Genomic DNA, 23,371 nt, shown 5'->3' with positions numbered 1-23,371 from the left:
ATCTGATCTGGCTCAGGGGATTTGCGTGCCTTTCTGTCTCATGCCTGGTGGCTAGCTCAGAATTTGGAGAGAATGAATTCAGATCCATCCATTACCACATCTTTTATACACTAACCAAAAACAGGAGTGTACTTTTACATCAGCACAAATAGCTAAGTTTCAAGTTGGGAAAAATGTAATGCTGCTCAAGGGCGAAAGATTCCTTTGCTATATTAACATCTGCAAAATAAATACAGGTCATCAATATTCTTTGTTTCATATTTGGCTACATTAAGAAATGATATATTATGTAATTATTATCTAAAATTAAATGACAAAATGGGACACAGGGAACATCAAGCTTCTGCACAGTCCTGGAGCATTAATTTTATATCAGTCTAGTTCAGAACATATGCTATTTAACTGGTCGACAATTTTGTCAGTGTAAAATTATCCTGTATTGATACAATGAGTTGTAGCTCATTTTCTGTCAGCTGTTGTCAAAGTTCATCTGTATATATGTCAGCTGCAGAAAAAAGTCCCACAGGGAATTTAGTTCTTGTATCTCATAATAGACAGAAAAATACATCTTCCTAAGGTCATAAAATAAGGATTTCCATATGAGTGAAAGTAAGTATCGTGGATTTAATCCATGTTTAACTGACTTCAGTTTTGATACTCTAGGACTTGCAGAAGAGAATACAGGTGAGAGTCTTGAGACCACGTTTAATCATTTGAAATTAAGTTTTGAAAGGACTCAGTATATCTAATTTACTCCTATTGACTAAATAAAGCCAGATTGGGAGATGAACATGACATCTGGATTTAAGGTTATGAAACTCTGAAACCTACAAAAAAACCCAGGGTAGTGAGTGACCACAGGATTGGAAAAAAGGATTTTTGTGCATGTGGTGTGTAAGTACAGAGTCAATATGCTAGCTCTGGCCATCTGTGTATTTTTTAATCTCTACTGTGTATTCTCCTGCCATACTACTTATCTATAAAAAGTTGGGAGTTTTGTTTCTTTAAGGGTGTGGTGTTAGAAGAGCTGCCAGGATTTCTAGAGCAGCTAGAATTAAAGTGACAGGCTAGTAAATGAGCTCACTAAAAACACTTGGAACATGTGCCAGAACTGAACAGTCTTCTGGAAGCAAAGTGACTGTATTGCTTTGTTAGCATCCATGGGATCACTAAACTAAAGTCTACTTACTGAAGGACCTCAGCAATCCAATGGGGAAGCACCCACTCAGCTTAGGCTTCTCTGAAGTTAGGCATACATGAAGCAGCTCTTTCCAACCATGGTTTTGATCTTAAGGATCTGAAAAGCTTCAATGTAATTACAGTGAGCCCCTGTTTTTTCCCTGATGCCTAGAACAAGCCTGTATGAGCCTGAGGATGCAACTTGAAATCTTCCAAAGAGCAGCAGGGCTCTGGTCCTTCTGGCTACCACCTCTTGCACTGCATGTCCAATGTTGTCTTCATGGAGGTGCCCTGGGCCCTGCCACCATGGTGCAACTAAATACTGAGGCCCACCAAAAGATACACACAGGGTTCCCTCTCTGGTTTGCTCAGGGGATTTTTGCAGGGCCCCAGGTCCTCGGGGGAAGCTCTTGCTGCACTTTTGCCCACCATCCTGCAGGCTAAGGAAGCCAGTCCACGTACTGGGTGGTCATCGCAATCCCCTTTTTGCATTTCTTTGCCCTCCCAAGGGAGTTTTGTATGCTTTGCTCCTTGTTTCTTGAGTTGCTTTACATTGCTGCATACAGTGGACTATTCAGGGAAGGTAAACTCTCTTTTTAGAGCTGTTAAAAATTAAGTAAACTTGAAATGATTACTAGAAAATGCTGCTAAAACTGTTTTCTTGACTTACATAAAATCAGCCAAAAATTAATGCAAAACATGCTTTAATATTCTGCAAATCCTACAATTATTTATGTATTTCTAAGATAGTAAATATTAAGGAAGTGAATGTTTACAAAAGATAAGTAGAACGGTAATTTTTAGCTAAGGAAACTATGCCTTTTCACTTAGTTACAATATATTACAGACACAACATCTGATGGATAACTACCATTTCTGGGTTTGTATCTTAGGGCAACCCGTGTTTCATTGTCATTCTGAATATGGAAATATAACAGTTGTAAATACCAACTACCTGTCTTAAAATCGCAGCATCACGATGTTAATTCAGAGATAGTACTTCAACATAAAAATCAATTTGAGTGGTAGTCAGCTTTGTAGTTCTTGAGAGAAGTATATGAAAATCTGTACTTTTCTTGAGGCTTTCTATTGGATGCTTGCATGCAGATTTAAAACCCTTGGTTAATTAGTTTTTCTGCAGAACTCTGCAACTAACCTAAAGTGAACTTCAGGTAAACTTTGGCTCTCAGGGAGTTTTTATTTCTTTCTTTTCTCTATTTTTTTTCTAGAGTTTTCTAGTAGTCTTCCTCTCTCCACTTCGATTTTTTTTAATTTTCAAATACTTTTGGAAAAGTATTTCTACCACATTTGAGTGCATTGTGAAGGAGACCTTGAACAGAGCTGAGGGTGTAAAACATCAGCAGAGTGCAAACTGTCTTGATGCAAGCTGATGAAGCTTCAGAGCACCTGCAACTGTTCTCACTCCTATTTGCTATCTAGCTCTTGAAGGGGGAAAAGTGTAAATCTTTGAGGAATGAAAATAAGGGTGTAGATGTTCAGGTACAAGACGCAGGTACAAAAGAGAAAATGGAAGGAGCCCTCAACTACCTCTGAGTAAGCAAAGAAGAACTTAGAAAAGTAGTCCCTCACCAGTTTTTTTGTTTGTTCTTTGTTTAGTGATATTTTTGAATTGACCCTTTTGGTCACCAGAAGTGTGTCTGTCTGGAGGAATAAATATAGGTATACAGAGCACTGGAATTAATTCCTCTATTCTGTCTTTATCTCTTGGAAAATACCTGCTTCAGCAATTGGAAGAGAGTTTGGCTTCCAAGATGTCAGATATCCAAAAGTGCTATAAAGCTTCTTGGAAATTATGAACCTGAGCCTGAACTTAAAATTTGTGTTCAAAGCATCACTTTTCTCAAAGGTGTACTCATTCATGAAAATATCCTCCTAACCAGAAAATCCAAGAAAAAAAGTGAATATATTCTGCGGGGTTTGGTGAAAGGAGTAATTCACTTGCTCTTTTTCTCTTTTTTCAGTTTTCATTGGATACAGAAAGGTGTTTGAAGCCTCAGCTGTCTCCTAGCCAGCTTTACCTGCAACTGCATCTTTCTGTACATTTTCCAAATCAATCCTTTCCACTGCAGTGTGAGCACTTAGAACGCCTTTAAGCAGAGAGTATTTTCATGGTATAGTGGCAAAAATAACTGATTACTGCTTACAATAACATTTATTCTACTGCTGCCATTGGTACAATGGCCTTCATGATGAAAAATGAGCATTAACAATATTATCCTTTCAACCTTGATTTCCCTGCGTAACTTGAGTCGTGTGTGTTGTCCCATCGAAATAAAAAATGTAGTGAGGCAGTTTAGGTGGATTCTGAGTGAAACTGGAGGCAAAGTTAGGTCAGGAAATGAATCCCTCTTATAGTACAGCTGTTGGAGATATTTTTCTTCTGTGGTGGTAGCTTTTCATCAAATGTTAGAATTTTACATTTATGGAATAGCTAGGCACAGTGATAGCTAAATGAGCTTTACCTCAAGCCTTAGCTATTAATGTTTTACAACTGGATACTCTGGAATCAACTCATCAAAATATATCTGCTCTTTTTTTTTTTTCTTTCATCTTTCAAATCGTAAACAAGTTCTACCTCCTTGTTTAAAACCTATGTTAAATGACTGGGGGAAGGGGGGGTTGTGCTGTCTTCTTGGTGGTGGTTTTGATTTTTTTAATTGTTTTTTCTTTTGTTTCATAAATATAGTGTATTCCTGGAAGGCAGAATGATGGCAAGCTTAGCTCTTTTCTGTAGGTTGATTTCAATAATGGGCAATTAGCCAATTGCTGCAGTTTTGAAGTATCATGAAGATGAGTACTTGTTATCCAGCTTTGAAGTGTAACAGAAAGCCTGAGATGCACTTGAATCCTGCTGATGAACTGTTTATGAAAGACACTTGGGTTAAGTGTAAAAATCACCTCAAAATGTAGCTATGCTGATATAGATGCCTTGAATTGTACAGTCTTAAAATCACAGCTTGTTTTTTTTTAACAGGCCAAGAGTGAGATTTGGAAAAATAAATTAATGAACTTGTGGTGAAAACCATTTTTTGAATTGTTAGGAAAATGAGAAATTTATATTAGTCCAGTCTACTTTCAAAATTTTAAAAACTCGTCCTTGAAATTTTAAAGAAATGAGGTAATTCCCATTTGAAAAGAATAATAGTTCTTATAGTATAAAACCCCCCAACAATCTAGATTAATCCTTACACTGATTACCTACTTGCTGTACATTCTGCTAGTTTGTAGTATTATTTCACATTGGCTATTTTATGAGGAGATATTGCAGACCCATGGATGATTTACATAAGAACAGGCAGTTCTTTCTTCTTCATATTTAGGAAACATTAGGAGCAGAAAAAAAATAGATTAGGTGTACTTAAACATTATTAAAGTGTCAGGCTTCTTTCCTCTTTTTTTACAGGAGAATTAATTGTACATATTCTAGAAAAGGCTTATCTGATCTGTAATTACTCTCTGAATCAGTTCCACAAGACAGACATAGAGTATATAAGTGGTAATATCCTATGACACACAATGGGGATCAGGTTCTGATTCCTCTTCTGTGGCAGTCCCTTGATGAGAAGCTGCCAGTCAGATAGGATCTTTAATATTCATTGGAACTTGTGGAGTTGGTTCTGCATATGAATTTAAGTTCCCATCACAAACCATTGTCATATCATGGCGTTTGGCATAGATAAACAATTATGTCACTAGGGTGGAGTAGTGTCTTCCTGGTCTCACCTGAGATTGTGCTCCTGAGTATTTCATTAAAATAATACTGCAGAAATGAGCAAATCTAAGACACAAAATTTGTCCAAAGTCTCCCTTGAGACAGTGCTGAGGCTTACACTCCTTTAATAGTAATTCATGACATATGCTTGCCTTTGACAGCAGTGTCACTTGTAGACTGCTGGCTTCATGAGACACACAGCATTTTACTGACGGGTCTTTTCATGTAAGCAGGAAAATATGATCTAGTCTTACTGCAAAATCTCAGAGAACTTCACTTTTTGGTTTATGTGAAAGACAAAAAGTAGGTCTCAGTGTCATCATTCCTTTTTTCACTTTTTTTTTTAACCCATGTGAATTAACCAATTTTAACTCTAATAAAGATAGCCAACAACAGACGGATCTTAGGACAAATGGAAATAGCAGCATCTGGGAGGGTGGTGGGAAGGAAGACTGTACAGTTCATCAGCTTTCTAGATGTTATATTCTTTTGACTGACACATACTTCTAGAGATTCAAATTTCTCTTTAAATTAATGATGGTAGATTATATTTCTGATGTAGCAGTATATATATCAGTGTTTGTTTTATACCATGACTGTATCAAGGTCAAACTAGAGCGTTAATCTGGGTCCTTGGAGCTCTGCAGAGATAAGCTACTACGTCCCACCTGAGGGGCTAACTGGAGCAGTCCTCACCCAAGACTTGCAAAGGGAGTTTCTGTGCTGAAAAACAGGAGTAATTGAGGCAAAGGAAAATCTATGTTGTTTTATAAGTGCTAGGAATAAAGGATATGACGAAGGCAGCAAGGAGCCAGTGTGATTTATGTACAGTTTTGATTGATCAAAATCCTTTATTTTTTTAATTGTTTATGTTTTTCATATATACATACATGTGTGTACACACATATATATACAGAAATATATATACTTAGAAACATTCATGTATTCACACACACGCTGTCTTTCTTATTCGGTATGCTTCATAGTAGTTACTTTCCACTCAACAATTGCTAACATTTTTTATGATAAAGAACATTGTAGAAGGAAAGCTGGCTAAAAATATGGAAATTTACTGTTGCTTGACATGGCCCTGTATTCCTCATGTTGGATAAATTCTCAAAGAAGTACTTAAGTTTGAGCTTGTATGAAAATGGCTGCTGTCAGTATCATCTAACTACGTGTTACTGCGGTTTGTGTGTTTATAAGAGCATAAAGAGTAATGTTGCTTAAAAACAAATACACATATGCTGGAAAGCTTGCTTTGCTTCTTAAGATTAGCAGTTTAATTTGTATGACTTAACAGTTTCAGCATGTTGCTAAAGGCATCTCTGTGACATTTTTACTATAGTCATCTGATGTGGATGAGTTTCAGATTAATAAATGCTTCATCCTCAGCTCTGCACAGTAGTGTTTAATGTTGTTTCTTCCAGTAATTTTCTGGTTGGGGAAATATTTTTGCTTTTGAAGATGTGGGGATATCTGTCTGTGCAGTTCACTAGGGATCTAATATAAGAATAAAATTTTGCTTCCCCCCCCCCAAGTTATAATTTAATGTTCTGTCCAGTTGTCTCTGCTGTGCCTGGGCATGACTCATGGAAAATTCTGTGCATACACACTGGTATAGCAAGCATCACAAATGAAGAATCATCTGTATTTTAATAGCAAAATATAATTTTTTGTTTACCTTATGGTGGAGTTCTGTAAGGAAAGACTATTATGCGGTTTTCATCCTTAATAAATTTTTTCCTTCACTCACAGTATATTCCAACATTTAAAGACATTAAATATTTATGTTAATAAATGAGACATTTTTGTCCATAAATGAGAAATTTTAGAAAGAAAAATAGTAATCATTTCTTTGAAAACACTTTGATGTAAGGACTGGGAAACTGTTCTAAAGACACTGATAAACTGAACTGCAAGCTCTGTCCTTTACTAAATAAATAATCTAACAAGAAATTAGCTGTATTAAAGGATTTGTGAGATCTCACTAATACTGCTTCACAGAAACTTGACTCCATAGATTCTCTCCAAGTTTTTTATGGTTTTTTTTGTCATTTCCTTATTACATAATTTCAGTTTAAGGAAAAAATGTTATTTGAGATACAAGATATATAAGCAGTTTCATTTAACCTCAGTTTAAAAGACTGAGCACTTTCTCACTGAAGTTACTTTTTATGCTCTGACATCATGAATATTCCATGGTTCAAAGGGTGCTCAAACACATCCTTAGGTGTTCTGCTTTCTCTGAGACATAGTCTTTAATAATTTTAAGGTTTTTTTTAGAGCTGGGATGTGTATGTGGAGTTTTAACTTTCCTAGAAGTTAGTGCTGTATACTCAGTTCGTCCGTGTGAAGTCTTAGGTCTGATATTGGGAATGTATTTCTGTTATCTCTTGCAGTTTTTGGATAGCCAATATGTCCTTTTCCATTGCTGTTTTAGGTTGATTTGGTCCAGAGTTTGGGAAGCAGAGGGGGTGGAGAGATCAAAGCAAGAAGTTTTCCAGTGCTTGGGAGAAGTGAATTAAATAGAATAAAGTATTACTGATCTTCTGGATTTGAGTAGCTAATCAGCATCTTGGATTTTACTTTCACTGGGATGGGCCAGAAGGATGCGGTGCCTTTTTTTTTTTTTTTTTTTTTTTTTGAGCATGGTAGGAATCTGATAGCAAGAGGTGGGTTTTGGTCACAGTGCCAAGCCTGTTTTTTTCATCCAGGTCTTTGATGCTCTACTTTGGGTCTTTCTTCTGCTGTTTTGATATTCTGCATCTTTCTTCATCTTTTGAAATATTGTTCCGTCTTCCTTTTTATAGAAACCACACACAGTGTACATTTCTTTTAACATTTTGTGCATGTTTTATCCATCGTTTGAGAAGTTTGACTTGATGCCCGATTCTGGATTTTGAGTGGAGGCTGCTACTATTTTCAAGCTCAGTCATTCAGATTGATGTTCAGCTGTAATACCTTTTACTCTCCATGAGATTTCACTAGTATCACAGTATAAAAAGAAGGGGATGGATTCTGTGACAAAGCTTTCAGAAATTACCTGCTTATTACTTTGTGTTTAAACTGGGGATTTTGTGAGATAGGCAGTGGTCTATACAAATGCTTCATCACCCTTCAGAGAGGAGGCATATGACTGAAGTGCAGCAATGTGTTCATGCTGAGTGGTAGTAAAAAGTGCCATGTGGGATATCATTGATAAGCCGCGTGTTACTGGACCATATACAAAAGCCTAATGAGTGTCTAACAGAAAGCTAGCTTGCAAATTTCTACTTACATTGGCAAATTCTTTCCAAAAACTATGGCTCAAGTAATCTACTTTCATATTTTAGATCCTTTGACAGTTTAACTGGATGAGCTTTTTATACTCCTTTGTATCTTGATTTAGAAGATTAAAAGATAATATATGGTCATCATCAGAAAACCAAATAAAACCCAATGATCTTACTGACTTTTAACCACATATTACATTTAAATTACAAGAAGAAAATAGCTACTAGTTCAGAGAAATTAACTTAATCTCACACGTTATACATCTGTTTGGTTTGTCCGGGGTGTTCAATTCTGAGTATTTTTTCATTTAGGTTACTCTGCATGGCTAGTAAAATAAAAGCAATAAACTTTATTAATATTCTTTGTTAAGTTCAGAATATAGAGTGAAAATATATCTCTTTGGGTTTGTTTGGTTGGGGTTTTTTTCAGAGCTATTGTTTATGAATTATTCAGTGTGTTTGAAATGTACTTAACATATTTTGGAGTTTTCTAGTAATAATGAAGGACATTTATCTTACATTTTCCAATCTGACTTACATATTATATTGTTTTTCTCAAAAGGGAGTTCTCATGATTTACCAGAAGAGTAATAGAGTTTGCAGGCTGTAGCATTTATCAGAATTCACCAACTATCAACACAGGACTTTATAACACCAGACTTTCTCACAGTGTGACATTTGTGTTCCAGCTTACAAATGAGGATTTCACCAAACAATGCTAGTTGGGCAATAGGATGCTGTATTATTATGTTTTGGGAAAGAACAAGTGGATCTACTGTACTAATAGTACACTGAGAGAAGGGGAAAAAAAAGAAACTGTCTTTATGTAAACTTGCTTCAGTTTGGTTGGTGTGTTTGTGGCAGACTTCAGGTTAATATGCTGGAAAAATAAAAAGTGGTACAATTAAAGGATGACCTAAAGCAGCAGGAGAGATTTTATTTTTCAGCTAAACTGCCTATTTATCATACTTCTTTCAAGAGCAGGGTGATAGATTCTGAAGGGCAGCATAGAGAGGACTGAGGATTTTTACATTGTCACTAGATCCACCTTTAAAGATCACTGGAAACGTAGCTGTGCTAAGCCTATTGAACTTGTTGTGCCAATGTGAATAAGGAAGCTTAGATCAGTTTCTGGAATCTTGTGGAATTTATTTTGTTGCATCTCATTAAATTTATGGAAATGGAATTCAGTTCTTCAGGGACAAAGATGTTTCCTGTTTTTTCTCCCTCCAGTTCAGAACCACTGAGGTGATGTGGTTCATCAGCTCCTTTCTCTCTATCCCTTCTTTCTACTAGAGAAGTTTAAGACATCTTCTCTAGTACTATTTGATCTTTGTCAAATCAGAGTTTGTAATGTATGTCTGCTTCTCTTGATTTTTAAACCTAAAATTCATGGACCATTCTGCTTAGCCAGCAAAATTTAAGAAACGTCCAAGCAGAGATTTTTTTTTCACATATGCTGTGATTACCAAAATCTGTTTTTCTGCAGAATCATGTGAGCAGATTGAGGGGAAGAGAGACAGTGTGCTAGTTTTTAACCAGTAAGGTGACAATTAACTGGGAAGTGCAACATTTATATAAACTGTAGGGAATCAGGAAGCTGCATGTTCCATGTACATCTAGTTATCTGTCTGCATAGAAGAAAGAACCCTAAAAGAGTGGCAAAGCCATGTTCATCACTTTAGTAATTCCTAGACGCAATAGTGAAATGTCTGCAGAACAGGATGTCTTATGAAGTTTTTTCTTAATTCCATTTCAGCTTTGGTTTTCCTTTTTTATTAATCTTGTTAATTTATTTTCATTATTTATAAGTTATTAAAATCTCCATGAAGTCCCTAATAGGGAGTTAATGAAACAGGGAGACTGGTCTGATAAGGAATACATAAAATTCAGCACGAGAAGAAATAGATACAGCAAAGGCCTAGCAGTGACCATGTTGCCAGAGTTGTTGATACAGGCAATCAACTGGATTGCAGTTCTGCCTGTGAATAGTGCTGAACTCCGAACATTTTAAGTTTGGGCTATTCTGTCCTTTCCCATGCACTATTTGCTCAGTTACTGTGTTCAGTTGAACATAAATCCCTGTTTAAAGCCTCTTGATATAAAAAATAAAATGAAATAAAACCCAACAATTACCCTGTAAAAACCAGTTGCAGAACATAATAAATAGAAAAATGAGGCAATTTATTAGCTCCCACATCTTCCAGCAGACTTAAATAGTGAATTCTAAAGTCCAAGTCATCTGATGATCATTTTTCTACCTCTCTATCATCCCACTATTAATTGGAACACTGTACCCCATCGTTACCAATATTCTGTATGTGTTAGCACAGAGGCCGGAAATACTATTTCAAAACTTCGCCAGAAAAAACAAATGCAAATAAAAAGTGTGTGTAGCCTACCAGGCAAGCTTCTTAGTAGAGACTACTACAACAAAAGCAGGTTATTTAAAATGCTGGGTAATTTAGGTGAGAAGGACCTCAACGGGGCTCTAGTCCTATTTCCTGTCTGAAAGCAGCGTTCCCTTCAAAGTTAGACCAGGTTGTTCAGGGCCTTTTCTAGTCATATGCTGAAATTCTTTATGGACAGAAACTCTGCAGCCTCCTTAGATGACCTGTCTAACCAGTCCTATGAAGAATGTATTTTTCTTGTGCCCAGTAGGAGTTTGTCTCATTGCAATGTGTGCTGTTGCTCTTTGCTTTGCTCTGTGCCAGTCTGAGAAGGATCTGGATGCTTCTCCTCCATACCCCATTTGATAGTGGAAGAAAGCAAATAGATCCTCCTTGAGCCTTCCCTTTTCCAGGCTAAACAAACCCAGTTCCCTTAACCCATCCCTGTATGTCATTTGATCTACCATCTTAGTGACCTGCACTCTCTCCAGTTTGCATCCACCTCTCATACTGGGGCCGCCAAAACAATGTGTGTTATTTTTCAGATGCAGCCTCCACAACGCTGATTAGAGGTGAAAAAACAGTTCCAGACATTTGCTGGTCGTGTGCTTGGCACGGTGGCCCAGCATACTGTTAAACTTCTGGTCTTAGAGTCTGAGCATAAATCATATTATTCTTCAATATCATAATCAAATTTCATCATAAATTATTATTTACATTATTGTATTTTAAGGAACGCTGGGCTAATTGAAAACATGATCCTTCTCTCATGTGGATGTTACCCAAAAATCCAACTAGTTATCAAGCTCCTAGCATGTCTTCTAATAATATCAGACATCAAACTACTATTTGGGAACTTATTATATAATAAACTGTACAATATGGATTCAGGCCAGGATAGGGAATTGAGACCATGTGCAATGTAATGCTGAATAATATTTTCCTACTAGCGGATAAGATGGAGATACTGTTTTTTTACTTGGGAAAGATGCCTGAAATCCATGTGAGACTGAAGCATATAACATCTCTCAGAAATGATCATCACAATCAACACCTTTTCTACCAGATGCTGTAGTGTTTCCTTCTCTAAATAAATTCCTGTACTTTAAAATAAATGAAACAAACACAGAAAAAGGAAGACTTAAGACAGGCCTGTATTCTCCTATATATACTGCATTTCCTGTGGAAAGGGTTAGAAGTACAATATATTATAATTGTTAGATATACTGTTAAGTAAAACAGAATAAAGCTCTCCTGTTTGCTGTCTTGAGTCTGGAAATATAAATAAGCCATAATAGTACAGAGCTTATTCTTTCATGCAAATAAGTTTAATATTAAGATCTGCTTTATAAAAGCACCTTATGAAATGATTAATGGCACATCAGAGGAAACTTGAGTAAAGAGAGATTAAATAATGAGAATGGAGTTCTGCTTCACGCAACCATACATCTGTTGTATGGCTTGGTATTTGTGCAATTTTTAATTACAATTGTATTTTTAGCTTTACTTAGCCATCCAGAAGCCTTTGGGAAAGGATAAGTATAAATTTTAAAAATCAACCTGTTTGTCACAAATGCCAAATATTGTGTCTTAATTTTGTTCATTTATGTCTTTTCCTATACTGCTTTATTTACATTACTGAGCCCTGGACTGAGAATTATCACCTGACATGAAAGAGCCAAGTCCAGCTTGCTTGTTCATTTAATCTTTCATCAGGTTGTTAGGCCATACGAAGGGTCGATATTAATGGCAAATGATGATTTGGTGGTATAGATACTTACCCAGTAGGAGCATTATTCAGCTCATTTTATGTAGGTTAGTGATCATCTAATAGATAGCAAGGGCTTCGACTCTCTGTGGGTTTGAGCTGGATTTGATGTCTTGCAGGTGATATATTTTGGTATTTCTGCTGTGTAGTATTTTTCCCCTTAAAATGTGAGAAACTTATCCATGGAGAACCTTGTGTGGTATGGGTTGGGGGGTGGGTGTTTGGTTTGTTGGAGTTTTTTTCTTGCTTTCTTTCTATCTCTTTTAAGTGTAAAAAGGCTGGTGACCATCAATTTGATTTTTCTTAAGCAAGGGCTCTAACAGTGAGTTTGAGTAATTCAAGTGAATTCCAACTGAGGGTAAGCATTATAAGTGAATACCCCAACAAGACACACACACACACACACACTTATATATATTTAAAATCTCTACATGGACACTGGCTTTTGGGATAATCACACAAACAGCTAGTAGAAGGTGTCCTATAGAGCTGAGAATCCAGCATTGCCTCTGTTAATCGAATCTTCAGGAATGCCTGAGTAACTATGGTATACAATGTTGAAATGGGATATATCTTTAAGGAAATAGGATATATTTTTAAGAATAGGACTTTTAAGAAAATCAATGTGAGGAATTTTTTTTTTCACGTAAAGGAAATGTAACAGTATAAAACTAAAGTAGATTAAACAATAAAAAAATAAAGCGGAGGAAGGGGAGGACTATATGAGTGATTACAGCTCAGAATTTCAGCACTACATGGGGCTGTGTAACTCAAGATGATCAGCAGGCTCAGGTTCCTCTGTGTACACCAACTAGATGTTTCTGTACTTTGTCACAGTGAAACCAGGATACAATTACTCCTTAATTACTCCTTTTTTCTTAAAGTAAGACACTGAAGGCTTATGGGATCCCACTTCAGACTTATTCTTACTTTGTTTTTCCACAGCTTTGACCAATACAATTTGTAAAATTTGTATGCTGTTGTTGACATTGCTTTATTTTTACCATTTTATTCAGTATGCATAGATGGACATGCATGCACGGCTTAAAAAAATTTTTTTTAATGGTTGTTTCTTGCTGTTACAACTTTAGTGATCAGTATCATCCATTTGCACAGAATGATTTGTAGTTTAATCATTTTTTAACTTGACATAACATAATTAACAGAAAGGACATCCCATGCTGATAGAGTTGATTAACACAAAGAAGTTTGTTTAGAAAGGTAAGGAAGTTATTCACCTGTACTTGGAGAGTTCCTGCCCAGGTAGCTACTAGTACACAGAAAAAGGCTTTTGTGTGAGGTAACTTCTGGAATACTTTTCAGGCTTTTATGTATACTTACACTAGTGTGCACTAGAAGTGTCCACATAAAATGTTAATAAAAGTTTGCTCATTTTGTTTGCTGAACATCCCTTCATAACTGTATTGTACCATATGTCTAAATGATAGAACAGAAGGGGTCTTAAGGTCCTCACATTTGCAGGTGACACGAGCTTAGCTCTGTGAATGCCTTAGTGTTTCTTGATCAGCTTTCTCGGTAATTACTTCAGGATTCAGAATTAGAAATTTTTATTGGTGAAGAATGTCAAACCCAGTTACTTAACATTTCATTATGATTTTCACTTTTTATTGTAGAGCTCAGTTAATCATCAGCATCCCTCTTTGTGTTTTGTGGTGCTAGAGTCCTTGTACTTGTATACACTGATGTGAGTAAATAAAACATAGAATAATTTCCCAGAGCCCTGTAATGTTGCTAGTCTCCCACTAGGCACTCAGTGAAGTGAAGTAGTTCCTGAATTGTACTATAAATGGTGCTATACTTCTCAGAAGGCATGGGAGTAGAATTTTATACTTATGACTAATTAATGCAATTGAGAATGATCGTGTACAAGGACGCATCTTTCACAGCTCATCTCATTTTAAGCTAAAATAAGTGAAAATAACTATCCTTCCTTTTTCTGTGAAATGTTGGCTGCTTTGGTTTTTTCATAGGGAATTATTATGAGGGAATTACATGGACAGGGTTATGCAGAGTTCTTTGCTGTTCAAAAGAAAAATAATTTAACAATTCCGGTTGTCAGCTGCACATCGTGTGCATTGGACTTGATTCCCTGTTGTGTCTGCTTTGAACTTAAATGCAGTATAGAAAACAAGTTGATAGCATCCCATTCATGTTTCAGGGTTAGAGCCATGTAATCTCTTATTCCATTGTAGGACTTGAAGTAATAATGCAGTCTTTTTCTCATTCTCTTGTGCTTGCCCCAGAGTATCTGTTTTCTGTTTCTTGCACAAGGTTGGGAAGCACCTTAAATCATGCCATGAAAGCTCTCATGTGTAGGCCTTATTCCTGGCAACTGGTTTTGGTTACATTAATACCCATATATGTTGTTTAGCAGAGACAACAAGTCTTTAAAAAAAGAAGCAAATAAACAAAATAAATTCTAAGTGGAAGCTTGTCTACCATAATCACAACTAAGCCATTTTATAATGGGGGGGGGGGGGGAATAAATTTATGACATGTACTTTTTCTCTGCAAAACTTCAGTGTGAAATGATAAGAGGAAAGAAAGCTCTCATTTCTGCTCATGATGATTTATCTGTCAATAAGGGCTAGGTCTTTAGCAGGCACGCGTAAGCATAGCTGCTTGATGTGCTGATGAGCTGTGCTGATTTACAGCGAGTCCTGTCATTGTATGCCTAGAGGGGAAAAGTTTAAGTATCCATTTTGTAGGAGAATAATAGAATGCTTCATTTACTTAATAACATGCATTTGATAGACAGGTATATTAATGTAATACCTCACATGTAAAGATTGTGGGCAACTTTGTCATTCATTAGATCAGATTGTGTTATTTGATTTAGAGATTATTTGTGTAATGCATTGGAAATAGAAGAGTGTGAAAAAGGCCAGTGTTAACTAGGTTGCATGTCTCCCTTTGTGATTAATGATGTGACCCCCTTAACCAAATAACCAAAAGAACAAGGTGTTATTTTTAACATCAGGCTGGAAATTAAGAAAGAAAATGTTGACAATGCAATATGCTATCTCACATGCATGAATTCCCCCCTTTTCCTTGTGTGTATAGAAAACTGAAAGCTAATCTTTCTGAAGTAAAGTAGCAAGCAGTGTCTCTCAGGCTTCATGTAGTAAAAGTTAAGAAAACAAGAGAATAATTTTGAAGTTTCAGTAATTATTCTTGTATTCCGATACTTTTTTGGTTTATGGTAGCTGAAGTACACAATAGCAGCTATAAAAGTGCAATCTCAAAAATCATCCAGAATGGCAGATGGCCTTTAGGAAAGATTTGAAAAAATTGTGCTTGAACGCTAGAGAAAATTTCTCCTCTATTCACAAGGTCGTCTGTTGGAGGCGATTATTACTGTCCTTTTCACTGCAACTACTGTGAATCCTGTAATATTTTTGTCACCAGGAGGAATCAGAAATGCATTAAAACACATCTAAGCTTTAATGAAACTTAGGTAGGAAATGACTTTGAGTGCTTTTTAGGCACTAGCATCAGCTTAAAGGAATGTTTCAGTTGTACTGAAAAAAAAGGATTTACCAAGTCAGAATATGTTAACTTTGACAGTGGAGTTACCAAAAAGCTACATATGATGCAAAATTTGGTTTTGTGAAAGTAAGTTGGACAGTACTTTTATTGCAGACTCTCTTGTTGATGAGATAGTAGAATTATATATATTTAAGTTCACCCAAGCTTGGGGGATAATAACAAGAATGAAATAACATATGTTTGTGCTCTTTTGTATCTCTTACTTTCCATCACCATCCAAAGGAGGCTCACTCTACCAAAACTCTATTATTGTCTTCATGAATTTGGTAGACTACAGTTTTATTTGGGGGGGGGAAGATATTTTCTCTTGGGGTAGAGACAGTTAAAGCATTGAGAGCAGAGTAGTTTTATAGTTTAATAGACAGGGCATTTTTTGTGTATATACATAGTATAATGTAATGAGTACCTAGAGAGATCTAAAGCTTGGCTTTGTAAGGAGAGACCTGCAGCATGGTGTCACAGGGGTTTAAAACAGTACATTACCCTTTAAGCTTTAGAAGATAGAGTTCCAAATGATCATCTGAGAAGCCCCTATAGTCTATTTAACACAAGTTTTTTTATTTGTTCTTTAAAAAGTATGGCTGAACATACCATGCCATTCAGGCCATTCTTTTAAAATACTGTTAAAAATAATGGTAAACTCCATTAAAACCACTATGGGGACATCTCTTCTTCAGCAGAATTGAAAGTTCAGCAGTTCTAGGCTTTTTGTGTGCAGTTCCACAAGGGTTTAATACTTTTTTGCAGATGACTTCTGAAGGTGAAAAGTTTTTTGTCTCCCTGGTGTCAGGATACTTAGATTCTAAAAATTTTAGTGCAACCTTTTTTATAGTAGATGATTTTTATTAAAAATAATTTTTTGTTTTTATTTTGAGCATTTTGGAAGAGCTCATTTTCATTTCAGGTAGGACCAGAGAGAGCTGATGGTTTGTTGGGCGTCCTTTGTAAGGCTACCCATTACACCAGGCCTTTCTTTTTTTTTTAATTAATGTTTCTGGGAGTATGGCTAGGCTTTGCATCTGCTCATATGAAAATCCAGAAGAGTACCTCCAGGTCAGCAAGGCAGATCTAGTGGCTTCAAGCATCTTTGGCTTCACTTCTATGACCAAATTAACACTGAGTTAATTTCAGTTTAAAATTGTCTTGAAGGTCTCGAAGAGGAAAAACCTAAAGATTTAAATTTGTCATATTTCAAGACATAAATAATTTGTTAGTCAGAAATTGGGAAAAATTACAAATCAAAGCCAAGGAAATGCATGTGTGATTTCTGTTTGAAGTAGGTTGAAACTTTCAGAATTCACTTAGGTATCATGGGGTTTAACTCTTAAATCTGGTCCGGATCTGTTCCTCAAATACATGTTTTTGTTCAATTTGATCTGAGAGGAGCTAAGTTTGTGCACTCAGAGACTGTTATCTGGTACAAACCAAAAGTCCATAGGGGAGTTTACATTTTGAAGACCTGTCTGAACTCAAATGTCTATATGGATGCACCCCTAGATAGGTTTAGGTTTTGGTGACCTGTTCTGCGAGATGTACATTTGGAAGTTTGACCTAGTGTATGTTATGGAATAAAGTGGAAGTGGACTTTTCCTTACTCTTTAACTATGAAGATGCTATGGTTCCTGTCAAAAGATTTAAAGACTACGATCTTTTCCTCTCACCTTGGACTTATGATATGAATTGGATATATTCAAGGGCCACTTTAGATGAGCAGCTATATAGTGTCGTCTGTGGTTGTATTTCCTTTTTAAGGTGATCTGAAATGGATTGTTTGCACAGCTTTAACATGTGATGTGTGACTTCAGTAAGCACTAAAAATGCTATTACTTTGATATTTGAAGAAAGCACCATGAAATGCTCTGTTAGTGTTTTGAAGTCACCTTCTTTCTCTAAAAAGTGACTAAAATTTTCACTTGAATTCCATGTTTTGCTGCTTTTCAGTGACTGCAAATCACTGAAAGCGGTACAGGTTGCAAGTGGAGAAACCATTATTCCTCCCTCACAGCCCTTAATCAGTTTACGAAAATCTTGCTAGTCCCATTATTGTAGCATTTATGCCATTGTGGTATCATCAGTGTAGATCTAAAGAGAAAATGGGATCTTGAATGCAGGGTGATAGCATAAAATTTTGCTGTTAATGAATGAACTAGCACAGAATTCATTTAATTCTCTCTGATTATCTCTGAATGATTCATCATATTAAAAACCTCCGCAGTTCTACAGTTTCAATTAAGCAGATACCAGTCGCTTTTAGAAATGATGACAAAATCTCTGTTATGTTTGATTAAGTCAGATTTGTCCCATGGGATTATGGATACAAAGAAAACAAATTTGCAGGGGAAGAGGTTTATGCTGCTGAATGTTGTTTCTCGTACATTTTGTCTACATATATTGATTAAGTAGATCTCTTGTATCTCTACTCTGCTTACATCTCTCAAAGTTCAATGCCAGAATCTGATTTCTGTATTTGTACTAAGTAGTGCTTTGCTTCCAAACTTGGGACTATGTATAGAGTAAGTTCCTATACAGAATAAATTTTGGAATCTGTGTGTTCAAATTTTAAGCAATAAATAATAATGAAAATATAACACAATGAAATATATATAGCAATATAACAGTAATGAAAATAAACAAATAATAATGACAACAAACCAAAGCCTTGAATAGCTGAACTACTTAGTTCTGATAGGGGAGACTTAAAAATGAGACATCCAAGTATAAATATCTTATCTTCAATCTTTAAGTTTCCAAGTGAACAATTGCTCTAAGATAGAGCACAGTAATTTTAGGGAAGTCATTGAGCCTCTCACAGGAATTGTATTTACTAGGAGTTAGGGGAAATGAGGCATCTGACTGTTTATTCCCCTTGGGTAACTTGGTCTGAATCTCTAGGCGTCTGAAGAGCTTTGTTTCGAGTCTGGCTTTTGCTGCATTATTCACAACTCTAGAATGGGAGGTCCCTCTCTAGTAAGATTATGCTAAATCCTTGACCACTTTCTCAAACATTATAAACCTTCAATTATGAAGAAAGTGAAAGCACTTCTGTGTTAGTAATGAACGGGACACCCATGTCATAAATGCTGTGCATATCACTTAGAAGACCTACATATTCTTTAGTACTTATTGAAAATTAGAGGAAGACTGTATGTTTTGGGAAATACTTCAAAATACACTAATTTTAATTTCTCATGTGCATTAAAAACACTAGCATAGTTCTGATGTTCTTATTTTTCAAGTGCCATAATAAGAACTCATATTAGCCTTTACTCAACAAAATTCAACAAAATCTTCAGAAATGTCCTTTGGATAAGATCTTCAACATTTCCCAATTTGCAGTTATCAGAATACTCATTTAGTTATGGGTTATTTATTTTTCTCAAAGGTTGAGGGAAACTGAAAGTCTGAAGTAAATTCCAGATTGTTGTAGGAATATTTTTTAAATGCTCTCCAGGATGATTAACTGCCTGTTTGTTCTCAGGTTAGAAGTATGGTTATAGAGGGATTGTCACCATATAGTGCTTTTCTCAATCTTTTTCTTTGAAGCTATTATTTTGAATAGTCCTTCACTGGAACAACTTGAATGAAGCCGTAAATGGACTCCATGTATTTTACTGAAAGATTGAAAAATATATTTGCATGACATGTAGTACCTGACATTAAGTGTTATCACAAGCAGGAAATCTGTGATTTTTCAATTGACATTAAATGAGAGACTGTTAATGACAATTGATATTTAATACATACAGGTGGTCCTCAATTACTGCAAAAATGAGTTAGTGGGATAGAAAACTCTCTTCCTATTAAGTGAGATTTTCCATTAAGTCACCTGTTACAAAACCAAGATGATTATCCTCACTGTTCCAATGTTTAATTTAATGTGTAAAACGTAAGATATTAGCTCTGAGATTACAAATGTATTTCTTTATTAGAGCAGGAAGGGGTTTTTCGAAAGCCTTGAATGAACTATTTCATTATGAGTGAACATTACCAGGATGTACCCATACCTGGAGAGATACTGGAGATGTGCTTTGACCAAACTCCGTAAGTTGAAGGGCCATAATTATGGAGTTAAAGAATAGCAAGGGCATTAGAGTATAACCTTAGTCTTCATGCATTGTGCAGATCTACTCATCTAGTCAGTCAATTTAAGTCTAAATTGATGTACCCTTAAACTCTTTGGAGATGTGTTTTGCAATATAGAGGCTATTGTTGCTTTGAAACTTTGTTGCTCTCCTACAGTTTCTTCTCTACAAAATCATTAAACTTAATTTTATATAATACAAATCCTAGTTCAGATCCATTTATGACAGTTCAAAAGCTCTTATGTCAGCAAAGCTTGCTCTTTGAGTGGAGTGGTGTTCATAGCAGAGTTTATTTGTTGCAGTGTGAGTGTACAGAAGTCTCTAAAGAGTAGGTCTGAAAGATGGAGCTGCTGAATGCAGCTGGCTTCTACCTACAAGCAGCAAACTAATACGAGATATAAACCCAACCATTGTTGCTTTATATTCCATGAACACGTAAGCCACACTGGGGGCTGCCTGCTTCTCTCATGATGGCATGAGCTATATAACTGTTAAGCACCCAAAGCAAGCATTTAGTTTTCTATCAGTGTAAATGCAGTTGTAACAAAGGGAACAATACACAATACACTGTTTTGTCTGCTTCAGTAAGAAGTTGTTTTCCTAATTAACATACTGTGCAGGTGAGGAACATCTAGTTGGCTGCTGCTGAAAACCTGGTGAATTTTTAACCTCGAGGGTGTTGTATCTCTTCTTATGTTCCCAGTGACTTGAGATTTCAAATAGAACTGCAGAAGGGGGGCTGGTAACAGAAGTAACAAGCAAAGGAAGTAGAATTATTTTTAAATTGTTTCTGTTTGCCCAGTAATGTTTCTGTTTTTCAATGCATTAGGAGAAATTTCTTTATTACAAGAAATGTGTCTAAACACAGCACAGAATACAGGTTGTTTATAGGACTTAAATGCTTTCAGTAGCTGTTTTCTGCTACTGTTTTCTTCCAAATCTGTTTTCTTCCAAAGAGGGAGAGCATTTTGTAGCACTGAAAAAAAAAAAAAATTTTTTAAAGGACACTTTTTATGATACCTTAGCGATTAAGACCTTCTAGTATACTCTACCTAAAGAGGAAAATATCTATCCATGACAATTAATGTAGCTCATTGATAAATGTAGCACACGGTCATATATACTGTGTTTGGTTTTGGGCCCCTCACTACAAGAAAGACACTGAGGTGCTGGAGCATGTCCAAAGAAGAGCAACAAAGATGATGAAGGGTGTAGAGAACAAGTCCTGTGGGGAGCGGCTGAGGGAACTGACGGTGTTTAATCTGGGGAAAAGGATGCTCAGGGGAAACCATATCACTCTCTACAACTACCTCACAGAAGGTTGTAGCGAGGTGGGAGTTGGTCCCTTCTCCCAGGTAACAAGTGATAGGATGAGAGGAAGTGGCCTCAAAGGGTACTAGGGGAGGTTTAGATTAGATATTAGGAAAAATTTATTCAGTGGAAAGGTTGTCAAACACTATAACAGGCTGCCCAGGCAAGTGGTTGAGTTGCCATCCCTGGAGGTATTTAAAAGACTGTAGATGTGGTGCTTAGGGACATGTCTTAGTCGTGGCTTTAGCAGTGTTAGGTTTATGGTTGAACTTGATAATCTTAAAAGTCTTTTCCAATCTAAATAATTTTATGATTGTATGATATAAGGGAAAGAATACATTTGAAATCAAGATACAGTTGATCTGTATTGGAAATCAAGATCACATTCTTGACTGTGATTTGCAGAGATCAATGCATGTAATTCTTGGTGTTTTTTTATTTTATTTTCCTTGTTTCAGGTGTTGGGAAACAACTGAAATGAAGATCCATATTTTGAAGCCATAAATTTTCTCTTTTACTGACAAATAGGAATAACTCTTTTTGATTTAAAAAAAAATCCACACCAAAATTATTCAAATATTTTTTTTTCAGAAACGATTGTGTTTTACAGTCATTCTACAAGCATCTTATCTTGTTTTTTCCAGTTTAACCACAGAAAACTTTATTGTTATCTATTTGTATTACTTCAAAATATGTGATCTAAGAGTAGACACTGTTAGGTAGAATGCAGGTGTGCAGCAATCAACACCCTCTATTCTGAGGAGCTGAAACATCACAACTTGAAGCTGGTTTTGCCAAGGTTTGCTGTATCTCTTCAATTACCATATTAAAGGCTTACCTAATTATGGAAGTTTAATGAATTACCAAATAGTATCATTAGTGGACAGTTAGATGTGATGGAACTGATTTTGCTAAGGAGGTATTTGGAGAACTCCTTATTGTTTTACAGAGATAATAAAGTTAGTGCCATGTGAGGAAGGACAGTTTCTAAGATCATGAATGAGAAAGCAAACGTATTTTGACACTGAGAGGTGACTACAGAAACACAAGAAAGCTATCTAATGTGTATGTTTCTGGGTACTGAAATTACTTGCTTATCCATAACTCTCATACCTTTTTGTAATGTAAAGGAAAATAACGTTTTGATGTTCAAGGCCTCATTGTCATGGGACAAGCAAAATAGCCTGCTCTGTCACATACAAAAGTGAACATTTTGCTGTTCTAGCTTTTTTCCCTTCCAAAGTGGAAATACCTGCTTCCAAACACATGTTAATTATGGAATGACAGAAAGACTTTGTTTTCATATTACAGGCTACACATGAAATACTTATCTTCCAGATGAACAGTCTAACACTAACCTCTTTAAACACTGACATCTGTAAAACTGCTATTTTAACCATATTAAAACAAAATTATGTATTTCATATTTTTATTTAATGACTTCAGCGATCCCCCATTATTAAAAAGTGACAGAAAATATTTGGCTTTCAAAAAGCATTAGTGGTATTGTCAGTATGTTAAAGTTGCATCCAGTCTGTAAGACACCGAGAGGGTCAATTGTGTGCAAAACCTCTTCTTTATAATATGCCAGAGGTTAACCTAAAACTCAAAAGTAAGGAAGATTATGAGCAGTTCCATACCATCCTCTGTGTCATTTCCTTCTGCAGCAAAGCACTTGAGCATTATGTGTGATTTAAATATGTAGAGATTTTTTAAGTGACTTGAATTATGCATGACCTTAAAATTGGGCATGTGTTTAAGTGCTTGGCCAGAAGTTAGGCTTTAATTTTCCTGAGACTTCATTGTGAGCTATATTGCCTGCCCCACTGTAATGCTTGCAGCTTTCTCCATAAGGTCATAAAAGACTATAAGAACAATTGCTTATTTCTAAAAATATGAGAACTAATGTAAGTTGTTTCAGCTGAACTGTTTCTCTCGCACAGAGTCCTATCTCTAATAGTGGTCAGTAGCAGATGCCTTGGGATTGACACTACACTACTGCTTTTCCTAGGATAGCTTCACATTTTACAGTAATTTGCTGGCTTTGAGCATTCAGAGTTTGC

The 23,371-nt window shown here is 36.0% G+C and overlaps 1 protein-coding gene across 2 annotated transcripts in view; it reads left to right on the top strand.

The window, feature by feature from the left end:
- The window catches only part of LOC141960316 (serine-rich coiled-coil domain-containing protein 1-like), a 381,350-nt gene that overhangs the window by 50,000 nt on the left and 307,979 nt on the right, over positions 1-23,371 (top strand). The gene's annotated exons all lie outside the window — the stretch shown is intronic.

The sequence above is a fragment of the Athene noctua genome, chromosome 4 (genome assembly GCF_965140245.1).
Source record: "Athene noctua chromosome 4, bAthNoc1.hap1.1, whole genome shotgun sequence".
Lineage (NCBI taxonomy): Eukaryota > Metazoa > Chordata > Aves > Strigiformes > Strigidae > Athene > Athene noctua.
The sequence above is the reverse complement of the archived record's forward strand: the minus strand, read 5'-3'. Positions and strand labels throughout refer to the sequence as shown.